The sequence below is a fragment of the Lutjanus erythropterus genome, chromosome 11 (genome assembly GCF_056507025.1).
Source record: "Lutjanus erythropterus isolate fLutEry1 chromosome 11, fLutEry1.hap2, whole genome shotgun sequence".
NCBI classification, from domain to species: domain Eukaryota; kingdom Metazoa; phylum Chordata; class Actinopteri; order Lutjaniformes; family Lutjanidae; genus Lutjanus; species Lutjanus erythropterus.
The window spans coordinates 31,487,539-31,500,852 of record NC_139327.1 but is presented as its reverse complement, the minus strand read 5'-3'; positions in this window follow the sequence as shown (position 1 = coordinate 31,500,852).

Sequence of the window (13,314 nt, the reverse complement as noted above, 5' to 3'; positions counted from 1 at the left end):
AACCATGAAAATAAAAATAAAACGCCCATAATGAACTATTTAAAATAATTTTGTTTACATGCACAGGATTTTAAAAGTTGTTACACGTGTTATTTTTCATGCATGTCCTTATCAACATCTCTGCTGCAGAGTGTTTGATTGAATCGAGACAAAAACACGCTCTAAGGCTGGTTTTAAGTCGTCCACAGCCAAGATGTTCAGCCCACGCACAGCCAGCCCAGTCCCACCACTGAACCACCACCACAGCGCCTGTGTGGCACACAATATTTCCAGCTCCACATACTCCTCTCTTTACAAGCTCCTTCTTTTTGGCCCGAGACATGGGAGAAAGTGTGAAATTTGTCCCACCCTTACACTTTCCTTTTTAACTCGGCCAAGAGCTGCGCACGAAGCAAAGCCCGGCTCTGAGAGAGGGATCCTGGAGGGATTAAAGGGGAGCTGCGGGCCTCCCTCCAGGACACGGACAGACCTCCTTCCCATGGTGCCTGTCGGAGAAACCGAAGGCTCTCTCATCTGTCCTCACGTCAGCTGTTTTTTTCCCCCCTCACCGGGTTAGTCCTGCATCAAAATGGACGCATCAATATTCGTATACTGCACATACAGGTGAGATGCAGTGATGTAATCGAGTGCAGAAAAATTCAGACATACAGTTTGGACTCATTTTCCCGCAGCTCTTGCTAAATTTTTATGTCAAATAAAGCAAAAGTCAAGATTAATTCGCCTAAATTATAGAAGAACACAATACTGATGAGCTGCAAAACACTTGTGGCACATAAAAGTTTAAATTAAAGGAACAATCCACCCCCAAATCAAAAAAATACTTATTTTTCCTCTGGTCTGTAGTGCTGTTTATCCATCTAGATTGTTTTTGTATGAGTTGCAGAGTTTTAGAGATACTGGCCTTAAGAGAAGTCTGTCTTCTCTCAAAAGTAATGGAACTAGATGGGACTCAGTGTGTGGTGCTCAAAGCGCCAAGAAAAATGCATTTGAATAACTCAACAGCAATGTCTCTTTCCAGAAATCATGACTCAGTGATAGACATGAAACGGTATGAAAATTGTCAAAATCATCACCAATATTATTATTGTGTAATTAAAATGTGCTGAGACACTAAAATCACTTCATTTTTATTGAAAACCTCTCAACAGTTTGAAAACATCTTGACCTTTGTGATGTCACTGTTTTCACTGATTTTACTGTGGGTTCTTCAAAATGCACTTACAGCGATTATTCAGACCTGAAACCGTATCATTGTTTATCATGAAATCGATTATTGTTTCATCCCTAATTCAAGATAAACCTTGTGCTGAGCAGTTTCATGCATGCAGGCACGTTAATTATTAGTCACTAATCAATCAATTGTCCAGAAGAATTTGACCGATTCAACATGTATTAACTGAAAGTAACTGAATCTAATCTGTTTTGTTTGGCCGAGGTATTTTTGAAGGACATGTGGACAAGAGCAGCCGATTAGAGCGACAGGCTTACTGTTGTTTCATTATTCTGTTTGTGCTTCATAAATGGTTTGATTTGACTAATGAATTGAATACATTGTTTAAATGAAACTTAATCTGAGGGAAAAAAAGTACATTTTGTATCTTATTAAATTATGATGTATAATTAATTTGGATTGTTAACATGTTAAAGTATCAGTTAAGGAAAACGCAACATTAGCAACAATAGCAGAAACCATTTTCTTTTTCCCAAACTACATCCACCAACTGTACCACTGCACTAATCATCTCAGTGGTGCTAACGCTACAGCTCAGCTGAGCAGGACGCCATTAATCATTTATCATTTACACACCATGTCCCGAGGATGAGCCTCTCATCTATGAGTAGATGCACACTTCCTCCCCTGCAGTGACAGGGTTGGTAGGTGTAGTCTGGTAATAAAGAAAATAGTTCCTACATGAAACTGCTCATAACAAGGTCTATTAATTATCTTGAGTAACCGGTTCATGATTTCTGGAAAGAGACACTGCTGTTGCATTTAAAATGTATGTAAAGAGGCATTTATGTAGAGTAACCACAATTTACTGTAAACAACATGCAGATGTCCTCTGCCAATATGAATTATTTTCTTATTTTTTGTTGATAAATGAGTCAGATGAAATCAGACTGGAAACTGATGTTGTGCATTCTTATTTTTGTCCCTCTCTGTTGGGGCAAAAGAAACATAAGTGCTGGTCAAATGTGATGGTTGAATGAATGGATCACAAAATAAGTATTTAATATTTCTGGCATATAACACTCACTGGGCTTCAATTAGTCCTCCAGGCAAATCACTGGGATTCTCTCTAATCAATTTATCATGGTAAATTACACATTTGTGTCAAATTAGTCCAACGCATCAAATCCACCTTCAAGCTTAATCGCCTCTTACAAACTGTCCCTCAGATAAAACAGCCTGACAAATTGTAGCACACATCTGGACTGATGAGACCTCTGTTGGTCTTCCTCATGCCTATCCTGGGCACTTGTCCACTTGACCCTGGCTAGCACCAAGATAAGCTAGCATGATAAATTAAACCGTCATTGATACTTAGCCTGTGGATCACTCTTACAGATGATATACATTTATAATCTTCAACGTAAACATTACCATAAAAACAGAAAACACTTTCAAGTTATTACTTTTTTTTTTCAAAGTTAAAATGTCTTTATTTTTTACTATAACTCTGGTGAAATGCATTGGAATCGGCTGATTTTCGCCTGTGGACTAAATGACGTTGTGTACTTTGTCTGGACTGAATGACATGTTCCTGACTTCCATGTTACCCGGCTAATTTTGCCACAGCTCTCCACTACATCATTTTCGAGAGGAAGCACAAATCTCTAAAGCTGATGTGTCCAGAACTTTGCAAACTCGCACAAAAACAATCCAGATGTATAAATAGCATGACCAGCCTGAAGAAAAATATGTATTTTGGCATGTAGTTCCTTCAGCCTGGGGGTGAACTGTCCCTTTAATACAGAATTTGACCAATTATTAAAAAAAAAAAAAGCATAATTTTAGACTAAATATAAATTTAATTTATCACTGCAACTGTAAAATGGCTGCACCTCATGCTTAAAGACGTGTGTGTCATCCAGAAGTGTGTTCATGTGTCCCATTACGCCTCAATACTGACCCCGGTTTCTACAGCATGCAACTGTATCCACAAAACTGTAATGATAGGCAATATCAACCTGTCTACCTGTGAGGCCTGCATTGCTAAATAATGAGTCTTACACACACACACACACACACACACACTCTCTATAATTAGGCAGTAGGCAGGCAGGTAGGAGAATGCTGTGATTACTCAACGAGTGACTCGAGGAGTTAAGTAGTGCCCTGAAGGTGAGGCCGTGGCCTCATCTCTCCTGTGTAAATAGGTGGAGGGATTATTTAGCCCGTTTGGAGTGTGTGTGAAGGGGGAGGAGGTGTGTGTCTGTGGCCAGGGCCTGTCTGATGGTCACCCCCGCAGCGTAAATAGTTATTCCTAAATAACAGAAGGGCTGATACCCACGCTGCTGCTGCTGTGGAAAGGTGGAAAACAAGCTCGCACACACCCCATCAGGACACGAGTTTCAGTTTGGAGGAGGCTGGATGCGCGAGTGTGTGTTCAGGATACATTTAACACACACAAGCATCACACACAATTGCAGAGTCATGTGTGTTTTGTTCTGAATCAGGTGCAGAGCAGAATTGGCTTGTTTTAATCTGGTCTAACACACGAAAAAAGAGGACTCATCACAGGTGGGATGAAGTTGTTTTGCAAGACACAGGAAAGTTTAACAGGGTGATTTGTTGGACCCGGTTTTTGTTTTTGGTGGCTTTGGTGCAAATGTTCCCATTTTTCACTTTATGTTTAGGAAGACTGACTTTGAAGAAGGGTGAGGGAGACAGACGATAAAAGGTAAAGATATGGTTACAGGGCCTGACAATTTCTTATTCCAAACCATATTTTTGAGATAAAAATAAAAAATGAGGCAAGCACTTGAAATTTAACCAGTATTTTAATAGTATTTTCTTTAATAGTGTACTGTTTGTTATTAAAGACTGGAGAGGAAGGAGAAGACCATTATACTGTAAAGTATGATTTTCTGACATGTTACTTGGTACCCAGTTTTTATAATTTGGTTTGCACCATGGTTTATTACAGAACAACAGTTACCATGGTCAAAATAGCTTTAGGAAACCATAACTGTCCCTCTTTTTTATTTCATAGATAATAACATTTGATATATAAATGATGTATTGACTGCCAATGTGGAAATTTTCAATATTTTCATTTCAGAAATTCTCCTGTGGCCAAATCACTTAACCACTGTCACTCTTTGCTTCTTGTCTTCCTCTGTGTCTTTGTTGTTCATATATGTCTCAGTGTATCTGGCTTTGGAATAGTCAAACTAAGTCAAAGCACTTGTGCATTTGTCTACAGAAAGAGGCTTCCTGGAAGCTCCTTGCTGGCAGCACACAGCCTGTAGTTTATATGACATTTCATATGAAGCATTAAATACACTGAAATTATGTCTTTGTGTAAACCAGATTTTACCTACCAGTGAAATGCAACTTTGGACTGATTTAACAAACGTGCTTTGTGACATGCCGATTTTGTAACCACATTTTAGCTGGTTGAAAAGTGGGCAAAAAGATATCTTAGACTTTCAGATCTAATATCAACCCATTTGCAATGAGAGATCAACGTTTAAATCCCAGTTGCTGCACTTTTTGCATGCTGCAGTTCATTTTTTGTTGACCACATTTTAGTTTTTGTATGCAAATGAAATCATCTCTGCTATCAGTTTTTCCAACTGGAGCTCAGTAACCTAATGTTAGTTCTTTATGGTTCTCTCCTGCAACTTGATTGGATGCTGTCGGTTTTGTACAAACAAAGTGGATTTGGTGAATTCATAGTTCTTTGACAAGCTCCTCTGATGGACCTGTTTCCCCGTTATTCCAACTCTGGTGTATTCATGAGTCCATCCATCCATCTTCAACCGCTTATCTGAAATCGGGTCTTGGAGGAAACAGTTCCCAGCTTTAAAGTCGTATGTGGAAAAAACATGGATGCTACTAAGGGTGGGGTAGATTATGTTAATGCTGCATCCATGTAGAGCCTATCAGACTTGTTATCAGGGTTAATATCTTTTACAACTAATCCAGGTCACACGTTGTGGACAGCAACTATTCGTTACAACCTAATATAATATTACAAATTACATGTGAACAAAAACTATGCAACAGCACACAACTCGGCAACTCCTGTTACAAAGTTGTCTCTGACTTTACTAGTTGTTGGCACTTTTTAAATAATCTTAATGTTTGGGCATAGGACAGGGTGTTTTTAAGTCAAAAAGTGAAAGTGATGTCACAAGTACAAGTTGAGTTGCAAGTCTTTTTTGATTTTGTGAAGTCTAAATTCATCAAATTTGTGACTCGAGTCTGCAGCTCAGGGACTTGCTGTTCTTCCTCCTCACTGTAGCCCCTCAGTGAGCTCCCCAGCCAGGACAATCATAATAAAGCCGAGCTGGTGGCATTAGTATGTGAGGCCTGTTTCCGCTGAGCGAGGAGCAGAGAAGTGCTTTTCGACCGCGTGTCGTCCAGACTCTGTAGAATCAATCAGGAGGGTTTTGCGAGTTTGACGCTGGGCAGCTCGACAGCATGGAAAGCCTCTCTGTAACGTCGCAGCCGTTTTTCTAACTCGGAGCAGAGCCGGAGAGTCCGCCTGCATGTCAGCAAGCCAAACACCCGACCAGCCCCCAGACTGATACACAACGGCCTGATGGACACACTGCCAGCAAACCATGATATTTACAGCATAAAGTTTCCACTACTATGGATATTTATCTGCTTTGAAACATGTGAGCGGACGAGGATGAAGTCACCCTCTCATCACTGCAGCTATTATGAGGAATGGATGCTTCCCAGTTGCTGTTTTTTTTTCTTTGTAGCAATCCCCCTTGAAGTGTGTTGAAAACGCAGATGTCACAGTTTCCAATCGGCAGTGAAATTAGTGATGTTTTGATTGCGCAGGGCTCGGAGATTACCAACGTAAACAGGTCTGGTGCATAGATCATCGTTTCAAGAGGAGGCATCATCCCCTTTTTCCACTTTATCCAAACTCGGCGGGCCTCTTTGGCTTAGTGCTGATGAGAAGCGGACGTCCAGCTTCCAGTTTTTCATCTGAGCATCAACCTAATGCTGGCTAAAGCAATATTTCCTTTTGGTAGAACATTTAAATGGCCGACCACCAAAACTGGTTGCTCTTGCACCACATTTGGACTGAGCTTGTCTGCAAAAACATCTTTCAATCACTTCTGTTTTTGGATTAATGAATAACAACAGACATAAAAAATATAATGTCATCTTCTTTTAAGCCAGATTTTAACTTCACCAGGCATACTGATTTTGGAGGTCGAACACTGAACTTAATGCTATTTTAAAAGCATCCACCAAAGTAAAGCGACAGAGGTTTTCAAACTGGAGGGGCCAAGAGGGGTCCTTGAGTGGGTTGAGGGGGTTCCCAGCAACAGGAAGAAAAGAATATTTTAACTTTTACCACATTTTTTGGAGGTTAGAACAGCAAGGGAAGAAATAGTGTTTTTGATTTTGATCAAATGTGGTCTATAGTGATCCTAGTTTTATAATTGACTATACAAACACTTATCTTCAAACCTAAGAAAATACTCAGGGGATTCCTAAAGAAATCCTCTCAAATTGGAGGCCTGCGGTCTAATCTGTTGTGGGCATGTATCAAACCTCCAACTTAAAATACTCAACTCACTCGTGATTGACTGCTTGTGTGAAAATGCAGCACAACCTGAGTTGTAGTTGTAGTTTAGAGTCACCTGATCCTAAAATAATTCTGATCCTATGATATTTCATTGTTTATAATAGATTCACATTATTTTTTTATTCATCTCTATCCATTTTTTCAACACTCCAGACCCATTAGTAGTTCCATTTATCATAGCATATTGGATATATTGGAAATGCCTTGCTGCGCCCTCCTCTTCTAGGCATGTAGGAGAGCCTACAGTGGGCATGAAACATGGCGGCTCAACATCTCCCTGGAAGAGGACGCTCTCCCATAAAGAGCTCATTCAAAGCGAACAGTAGCACGATGATTCCTATCTTTAGGTGATTATACATTAATGAAAACATACTTTTGAATCCTATATTCCATTTCTGCTATATTCTGGCAATAGATGCCTGCAAGTCTTACACAGTGGACCTTTAACATGTCATAAAAAATGTCTAAAATCACATTTACTTTGTAATTTAGCCACTTTCTTTGGCTAATAAACATGGAATCCAAAAGTAGAAAAAGAAGTTATTTACTTTCTGTCTGTGTTTGAGGGATGTCAGGAAGGAAAAACTCGCCAACAAAGAAAATAATCTGAAATATATGAGCTGGACCTGCATGATACAAGAATAATACTGTATGTACCAGTTCTTGCAAACCAAAGCTTCAACAGGCTGTTGTGCACGCTGGCCGCAACAGGTAAATGGTTGAAAACTGTTTGATCCTCGTCACCCAGAAATCCTTAAAATCCTATGATTTGATGTCTTTAAGCTGCACACATCTGTCTCACCTTCATCAACCCGGTGAGTCAGTTTAGACCAAAGTGAAGAGCAAAAGATCATAAAACATTGTGCAAACATGCATTTTAATAATCAATTTCCTGCTTCCAGTGACTTACTTTCCTTCATTTAATTGAACCTTGGGCAGATTATAAGCGAATCTGTTGGGAGTTCTACTTGTTGTACATGTGTGTGTTTATATAAAAATCCTCTCTACAGTAGCTGTAAATCCCTCCAATACTCTACTTCCTCTGTGGTACAGCATGGAAATTCAAGCTCTTAAATATCAAAAATGTTTTGCAGGAGTCTGAGTAAACCGCTCCCTTTGTCTTGTTTTGTTTGAAAGCCGAGACAGACACAACAGCAGCAGGGACAAAGCCAGGATACAAATAGGTCCTCCAGGATCGAGTCCCAGGCCAGCAGGAGTTCATGTCCAGAGGCAGAGGTCTTAAACAATAAACCATCACTATGCTCTGCACGGTAAGATTTTAAGCCGTGGATATTTATTCCACAATGAGGTTTCCATATCTGTTTATCCCTTCAATCCACCTGCATCTATAAATGATAAAAACTAATCCAGAGAACAGGCCTGTTTTGTATTCAGAAACACCTTGAGCTACACGCAGCGCATGGTGCTATAATATCTGTGTTGTCCCAAATGGGATTAAAGTACTGATTTCACTTACTGAGGGAGTTTGTGTTGGACATGATGTATGTCTGGTTGGTGCCGTATATCCCACACAACCTCATTGATAATCGCTTATTTCCAATATTAGTTGCATGAAAATAAAAAAACTTCCTTTTTTCCTTCTTTTTTTGGCTCTTCAGTTTTGATAGATTGTTTTATTTACCGTCTCTCTCCAACATCTGGATTCTGGCCTCTGGAGCGGCACACAGCACTGAACAAGCTTGGCTGTGGCTCGGCGAGCTCGGAGATTTATGGCGGAGGCTTATAGCACTCTGCTGTGTTTGGGATAGCGTTGCCCTGCGCCGTCCCACTAAGATCACTGTACTCTCTCCTCCCCTGCTTCCCCCGCTTTCAATCCAGCCTCTGGCTCATCGAGCAAAACTGTCCGCCCCCTTCTTCCCCTCGCAGTCTGCTTCTGTCACCAGCGAGGGACAATAAAAACCACAAGGTCATGTGGCTGCTCTGATTACAGGAGAATGTCGGTTTGTAGGAAAGGCGCTCGTCGAGGCTGCGCGGTTTTTCACATTTGGGTGATTTAAGTGATCCTTCAGCAATACAAGATGGATTCCTTTGCCGTACATAGCTATTGATTATCTTTTGACAGATTAAATCCATTTTGTACACTTATCCTGAGGTCTAAATTAACAACAACAAAAAATTAGAGAAAACACAATTCTTCTGTCAAGACTTGTTGAAGCCACAAAAATAATTTGTGTGATGAGCAAAGGTAGTAGTCGCGAGACATTGCTATCATTTGGATAATGTTGGTCTCTTCTAAACTCTGACCAAGATCTTTTTTCAAACCTGAAAGAAATTGTTTGACATGTCGGGAAATGTGTTTATTTGCTTTCTGACATAAAATTAGATGAGAAGATTAAGCGACACTCTGTGCTGTCTGCTATTAAAGACAGCATTGTAGTCAACAGCTAGTTACCTTAGCCTGTAGACTGTAGACTGTAAACAAATTCTTCCTACCAGCTCACGTAAGAGTCACTAATTAAATGTTATATTTTCTTTGTCTAGCTCAAATAAAGCCTTGCAAATTGATAAGTTTGTGTTTTGCTGGCAGTTATCTGCCGGACTATTGCAGAGTAGCTGCTAAACAGCCAGCAGAGATTCCAGGAAGTTCAGCTCAGAGCCAAGAAATACTCTGGCATATAAACCCTCATAAAATGGTGAAATGGCCCTTTTAACACGTACATTCTTGTAGGGTTTAATCGAACAAGACCTAATATGTTAATTAGTGAGCTTTAGGGCTTGGGCACATTGTGTGTTTCCAGTTGTTCCCAATGAGGAGAAAGTGTCTGCAGCAGCGTGTGGTCGCCTATAGACAAAAGGTGCTGCACTCCACATCCCTACGCAGAGCGCTTCACCTTTTTTGTGCAGTTGCTCTGAGTGCTTCTGGCTGAAAATCTCTGAACTTTTCAACTGACGCTGGTATCAGCACCGTTTTCAGGCAACCAATCATACATTATATACATACACCCTGCTAACCACGAAAATGGAGGAAAAGCTTAACAGAGACAGAAAAGCCCATTTGTGTGCAGCATTTTTTCCCTCTCATCGCACATACATCCCCGCATACCTTAGCTTCCTGCCAGCAATTCTGTGCCAGAAGAAAAACAACAGAACAACAAAACCAACAATGTAGATGTGAGATGGGTGGAGTTTGATAGCTTTGGACCCCAGTTTGCAGTCTTTATGCTAAACCAAGCTCTCTTGCTTTAGATTTATACTATGCACTATACTTTAGATTATATTTAACAGGCCGAAATGTAAAGGTATCAGTCCTCTTCTAACCCTCTGCCAGAAAGCAACCAAGCATTCCTGAAAATATCAGACTTTTGCCTTAATAAAGTAGTTCTACTGTAATTGCTCAAACCTAAGTAAACCTTAACCAGAGGTGGAATATCAAAAAATGTTCATATCATTTATTTTTGTAATGGTTATTTCTAACAAATTTTGCAACATCATCCTGCTGGAAGGGACACCAGATCATTTTTGGAAGGCAATTAAGAACTACCTACATATTTGAGACTGGAGGCTTTCACTTTATGTCCATAAACTCTCAGTAAAAGTGTTTCATTGGAAATGACTGGTTTGATGAGATAAGATTGTTTTTTTTTTCTTTTTCCAAAAAACAGAAGCTTAAATTATCACGTGTTTAAGCTTATTTAAGTAAAATTGATTCATGATTGTATTGGTGCTGGAGGTCAAGGTGACTTTTTTGAACATCGCTGCCAGTGAAGATTTTGTACTTGTTCTCTGTTTTTCTGGCCTGTGTCGATTGTTGCTGCTCCACTTCCTCATTTTTGGGCTAAGAGAAGGGAGTACGTCCAATTTTCCATCATTTGAAGTGAATTACTCCCCCTTACTCTCTTTGTCTGTCGACTTAACCAGAGCTGCCCAGAGTGTCTGTAAAAATCCTTGTGGATTTGTATTAAGTGTTCCCATAATAAGAAATAAGTTTAAACATAATGAAATTGGACTTGAGGACTGATTTCTAGATAAGTATTGGGTTTTACCGTAAGTGCTAATTAAACTATTAAGCTTACTCAGCACATAGCTTGATAATTGGATTTTTTGGCACCACTAGGGCTGTGATGGTATGGATGGAGGTTTACTGCAACTACAGCAATATCTGCATTTTATTTGACTTCACTGAAACATAGTGTCATAGCTCCTTTAAGTCATAGGGCAGTGTGCAAGTGTTTGGAAATGAAGAAATGCAAGTGACGGAGTGATGGAAAACTTAAACTGAGCAGCAAGCTGTCAGTGTGGCAGTAAATGTACGGTTTAGGTTACTGTGTGTCAGTGAATAAAGGATGCAGATGCTCAAGACCACGAAAAGTTTTGTCTGTTGTTTCTTAACTGCTGGAAAAGTGATGGGCTGAGCAGGAAAGGCTAATGTTATGCTAATACTAACGCTAACATTGTACCTTTACATAACTTTGGTGCGATCACATCCCTTTCAGACGTTTTGTTATCCTGCCCTGAACTGCAGCCTTTTTTTTTTAAGACATGGAGAAATAAATCCATAATGGTAAATCCAATACCAAATGTCTTCTGTAGCTCTTAATCCAGTTTTTCATCTTGAAAACAGCTGTTGTTGTTGTTAGCATGTTGTTAGCTGCTCACTGGCAATCCCATGCTGCCTTGGGTTGAGTCTGTTGACCAATCAGAGGCTGTGTTCCTCCCTTATGTGTGACAGCACTGATGGGACTGACCCTAGAAAATAAAATTTGTAATGATGGTGGTAATGAGCGCAACCCCGCGGCAGGCATCGCGGCCCACTCCACCACTAATGTTAGATTTCACAGGACATATTCGAGTTGTTTATGACAAAATGTTTATGGCATGTGTATACTAGTTTATAGGCCTGCAGATTCTAAGCATCTTGCTCTAACTGGGCATGTAAAGGTAATAAAACAGGGCATGAGAACTGCCAAAGGTTACTGAGATGAAGGCTCTGCACTGGGCCTGATACATGTGTATATAAACCTACTGACAGCAGGCTGGAAAAACAACCTGACAGAGAGAGAGAATGGAAAGTAGAGTGGAGAGTAAACGAGGAAAAGAGAGAGAGAGAGAGAGTGTCCAATCCGACCCGCCCAGGTTTCGACCTATAGCTCTCTTTGTGTTCCCCTGACACAAAGATTTATTAAGCAAACATTACCGTTCCCAAAAATACATATTGAAACAATTTTTGGACAAACACGGCAGACAAAGTGAGCGTCCTGCACTGTCACGGGAGTTTGGAGCTCAGGGCGAGGTGGCGAGGCAGCGAGCAGACCAGCAAGTGCATTAGTAGTCTCGCTTCAGGAGCCCTGAAAAGGTAAGCAGGCCGGGGCGGCGTTGTGGGCCGTCACACAAGAGCGAAGGACTGTCAAAAGAGAAACAAAAAAGAGGGAGAAATGATTAAGAAGCTGCCACGGCCTCCCTGCCTGTCGGTGTACCTGCCGGCTCAGTGGAACCAGGCCGAGCAAAGGCTTGAACCCGCAGAGTGTAAACAGTTATAAACACACTCCCATGTACATGTGCACGCACTCGCTCACACACTCGTACAGCTGTATGTCCTCAAAGCACATGCACTCACAGACATGCGTCTACGCGGTTTTCAGGTCACTCACTCACTACAGGCTTTGTGTTGATTTATACCTTTGAACTGAATTATGGTACCTGTTCTGCAGGTACCTGTGGTGGCTCTGTGGTGAGTAACTGATCCACCTTTTCAAAAAATAGGTTATTCAAACCATACAGACAAGGGAGAAATTGTGATTGGCCTGCCTCTGCGGGACTCCCTAAAAACTTGGTATTTCGTCGAGGGGTAGTGCCTCATGTGTTGCATCACATCTTGTGTGTCTGATGTGCTCGCATTGGTCTTTCTGTCAATTTCTGGATAAACTAGCAAAAAAAAAGTTGTTTATTACCCTAATCTTTGCCTTAACCCTATTAAGACCTAACGCTTGATTTTAATTTCAAGCAGAGATTATTTTTCATTTTTGTGACCTTCAGTTTCCATAAATACACTGAGATTTTTACTCCTTGTAAAGCTGACATGGCTACAACAGAGACTAAATTTCCCTGCAGATTTTCAAATGACTTTCACCTGCCTGTAGATTATAACATTATACTGGAAAATATACCTGATTAGTGTTAAATTATATAAAATATATAGACAAGATGGACTAAATTAAGTCCAGCAACATGTGGGGTCTATATTCTGATAGCAGTGTAGTATTGGGCCCAAACAGGCTTACAAGGCTTACTAATATAAATAAACAGATCTCATATTGTATGCAGGATTATTCAGTCAAGTTGGTCTAATTTTTCAAGCTTTATACTCAGCACTCAACACTCAGTCCAACTATTCTTGTGTACTCAGAACATGAGCTGAAATGGTAATGGAGCTCACCCATAAGCTTGCCGAAGCGTGCACTGCCGCATCCTGCAAAATCACACCCATCTGGGTGATTTTAGACAAGTCCCCTGCTTCCACTGCTTCAGAAAACTCACTACTTCCTCCAATGGTCACACCAGAAACTAACAG